Raw genomic sequence first — 4,536 nt, forward strand, 5'->3', positions numbered from 1 at the left:
TTGTCAATCTCTCTATCACCTTCTCTTTTCTTCTGTCTTCACTCTCTTCCTCTCTCCTCCAATACTCTATGGTAGTTGCTCCTCTCTATTTAGTTCTCTCTGCTGTCTATTTTTTCTTTTTGTGTAAGCCTTTCTCTCATCTCTTGTCAGTCGCTCTCCCATGTTACACAGACTGCAAGGTTGATTGGTGATGGTCAGGTGGTGCTTCAAAAGAATTTGGTAAAGCATGAGTACTTAAGGGCTGGGAAGAAAGAAGCAGGAAAAAGGGAAAAACAAAAAAATAAAGAAAAGAAAATGAAAAATAAGTTGATTCTGAAACCTTATAAATATATTCCAAACACTAGTCATTGTAATGATACTCTTGATCAAATCCCATACTGAATTATTGGACGTGATTCCAATTACAATTCCTAAACTTGAACCAAGTGCCACCCTACAAATGACAAGGTTAGTTTGATTGCATGAAGAGCACTTACTACACAAATTAGTAAAGACGAGCTCCAATGGGAAAATGTCGACACTCGTTGTCACTTAAAGACAAAGTGTGTAGCATGATGATTGACTCGGGAGGCTGCACTAACGTAACAAGTGCTTTTGTGATGACCCCACTCCCCCTTAGAGCATACCCTAAGGTTTAGCGGACTGCCTGTCCAACTCTCGCCAGGACTCACTCACTAACATTAACTTGAGAGATAACATTAACGCCAAATTAAGTACGAAATTTCTTAATCAAACATTACAAATCATCCAACTTTTTAAAACATCCATACTTATATGTATAACTAAATGGATTGACATACAAATTGTTCAATGAATTTGCTAAGTACAACTAGGATGGCAATTACTTAAAGCGAAAATTGCAACTCTCGAACTCACTATTTTTCAGATCCATGATTCCAATCCCTGTTAAGGAAAACAAATAATGGGATGAACTAAAAATCCAGTGAGGTTCCAAGAAAACATGCAGTCAAATTGGCAAGATGACAATCACATATATCAAATCTTAAAGCGAAAAAAGTTAATAGTTACAAACGAAAGCAGTAATAGTTCACAATTTCAAATAAACAATTTAGCACAGAAGAAAAGGATACGGATACTGATACGGTGGTTCTCGCCAGATTCTAGGTAGAGCACTCAGGATTCAAATATTGATACAACTGATACGGTGGCTCTTGCCAGATTCCAAGCAGAGCATTCAAGATTTAAACGTTGATACAACTGATATGGTCGCTCCTGCCAGATTCCAGGCATAGCACTTAATTCCGTTCAGTATTTCACTTGCAACTCAAAGAATACAGTTGGCTTTTGCAAGCCAGTTCAGCAGCAACATTTTTCGAGTTCGTTGACACTCCATCAATGTTTGAAATGTAGGAATAAACAAATTCCATAGATCATTGCATTACACAAATTTCCTTTCCCTCGATCAACCCTCTTTACTGGGCCCAAATGCCAAAAAAGTGGGTAGTAATACTCGAGTATACCAATCCCAGATGATGCATCCAGTGGATTAAACAAGTAACAAGACCCGTGGTTCGTCAATCACCTTGACCAAGCCCTTACTGACTCGATTTAACTAACTAGCCGATAGGATTTGGGATTCCAAGAACAAGTATAGTCGATGAAATAACATCTCCAACTGACTTTCAAGTCATGCACATGTATATTAGTTCACTTGTAAATAGGATAACAAGAGCTCAGTCAAGTTAGGTCGAGTGCGATAAGATACACACTTGCCTATTCAATATCAAGTCAAGCAAGTTTAGCAGGTCAAGTGCGATAAAGTACACACTTGCCTTTGCAATAACAAGTCAAGATATCTAGCAATTTCAGACAACAAATCACATTTCGATCAACAAGTCACATGAAGAATCAATCAAGTAAATCACTTGATCCTAACATGCAGTTGGAACACTCACCGACTTATCACAATTTTTACACTTCAATCACAGGTTCGCCCCCTAGGCCACTCTTGAACCCTGCGATCATATATAGTAGAGCATGTGAAAAGTAATAAGGTGTCAAAATTTCTTCAAGACCCAAGGTCAAAAGCAACTAAACCTGAGTTCTTAAACCACTACTCAAGCTGTCAAATTTCCAACAAACATAACTTGTATTTTCCTTCAAAATTCACAAGGTTTTCTTGTTCAAATCAAGTGAAAAACTACATACATGATAGGTCAATGTCTCAAGCAAACTATGGAGTAAAACTAGGTCAATTTTAGTCACGAATTTTGAAGAAAACGAGGCAAGGTTCTTGAGGTTCAAAGTTGGAAATTTTGAGAAATAAAATGTTTTGGAGCAAATCATTTTTTTCCTCGTAAACTTCTTTGTTTTAGCTCAAATCCAACATAGGTGTGAAGACCAAATTCTTGTCAAGTGCCTTGAGCCAAAATATGTCAAAATCACCACATAAATTCTAGCAATAAAGATGAAATTCTCTCTCGCCCTCTCAGCTAACCGTAGCAAAATTTTCAGCAAGGACTTAATAACTTTTTCTCCAAAATCCTAACTTTTCTTACTTAGATTCATGGCAAAAATCCAGTATCTAAACAATCTAAAGAACTAGATTTACTTCACCAAAACTCTTTGTGAAAAGCTACAAATCAACATACTTGTGAAAAACTCCAAATCAACATACATGTGAAGATCAAAATATTAGCAAGTATCTTGAGCAAAATATGTCAAAACCATCCCAAACTTCCAACTCAAACAAGAATTTCCAGCAACTTGTCCTTAAATTCCTTTCTCTAACTTCAGATTTCAACCTTATCTGCATGGTGAAAACACAATAAATAATAGCTAACATGTCAAGAGGTATTTAGTTCATGTTCTTAGCAAAGAAATACATCAAAAGGTCACTTATAGAAACTCTAAACTAAACTATATACCTTATGCATCAAATCTAGAAATTTAGAGCATTACTTGAGTTAACATGAAGTCCTCCCTAAAATGTTTCCTTTTCATCAAAATTGCACATATATAAGTTCTAAATCAAGCTAAATAGATTACACACCAAAGCTGAAAATTGCAACATAATTTGATAAAAATATGAAATCTTCGATAAAGCTCCTTTCTTTAGCTTCTATAACATCGTACCTCAAATAAACTCAAAGATAAGGGAAGAAAACTAAGTTTCCTTGCAAAGTTTACCTCTTTACCTCCAAAACCTAGGATAGCAAGCAAAATAACATGGTTGCAATGCTATCCTCCTCCAAGTACTTCTCCAAGAGCTTCCTTCTAAACTTGATTCAAGGTTTAATGGAGTAGATTTGAGTTGTTTTCTTGCTTTCTCACTAAATAGACAAGAATCAAGGCTTAAACTTTTGCTTTCTCTCCCTCTTTTTCTCCCCTAAAATTTTGTCCACCCCTGCTCCAAGGAAGAAGAAAGTTTTGTGATGAAATGAAGCTTGGTTATAAGAAGAATTTGTATTGGTCTTGGTCAAGATTGAAAGGATGATTGACAAGTGGCCAAGAAACATGTCTATCTTAATTTTCCAAATATCTCTCTTCCTCCAATGATATCTTAACACCTCTATTCACAAAAATCTTTTTACACAAAAGTCCATTTAATTCACCATATTTATTGCACAAACCTCACTAGTTGGTCACATTAGCATAATGCACTATGAATTCAAGTTGAATGGGGCAATAGGAATCAAAATCATGACTCATTAAATCAACCAAAAATTCAAGACAAGTAGAATGAAACACAAAATATAAAAATAATTTTTGAAAATACAAAATATAAAAATAATTTTTGAATCCTCACAACTTTAATGGTAGATAAATTGAACTTACCAACAAGTGAGCACCCTCGGCCATACAAGCTGCAATGGCTCAATAATAGTGGCGAGGTATGTGTGATGAAGCACGTTCTAGTCTCCTTTCACATTGGAAGTTATGAGGACGAGGTTTTGTGCGACATAGTTCCAATGCAAGCAGCACATATTTTTTTGGGTCAATCTTGGCAATTCGATAAAAAGGTTAATTTTGATGGATTTGCCAACAAATACTCTTTTGTCTATGGCAATTCTTACACCCCCAACAAGTGTATAAGGATCAAGCAAGCCATCAAATGGAATTCAAACAAGAGAGTGAAAGGAAGAAAAATCTGAGAGAGAGAAAAGAATTGAGGGCTAGAAAAAAAAGAGGAAAAAAAAAAGGCTAATGATGAGTCGGCCATAGCGGTAGGAAAGGAGAGAAAGCAAAGTATGTATGCAAAGGCCAAAGACGTGAGGAGAGCATTATTTTCTAGCCAGCCTCTCTTCATACTCATGTGTAAAGAAGCTTTCTTGTCTACTAATAATTTTGATGTTTCTTTACCTAATGTTATTACTGACCTTTTGCAAGAATATCAAGACGTGTTTCCCAAAGAGATACCAAGTGGCTTACCACCTACGAGATGAATTGAGCATCAAATTTATCTCATTCCCGGAGCTTCACTTCTAAACAAGCCCCCAGATAGACACAATGCCAAGCCGATGAGCTCCTCAATAAAGGATGGATTCAAGAGAGCTTGAACCCTTATGTTGTTTC

Source organism: Coffea arabica, chromosome 3e (assembly GCF_036785885.1).
Source record: "Coffea arabica cultivar ET-39 chromosome 3e, Coffea Arabica ET-39 HiFi, whole genome shotgun sequence".
NCBI classification, from domain to species: domain Eukaryota; kingdom Viridiplantae; phylum Streptophyta; class Magnoliopsida; order Gentianales; family Rubiaceae; genus Coffea; species Coffea arabica.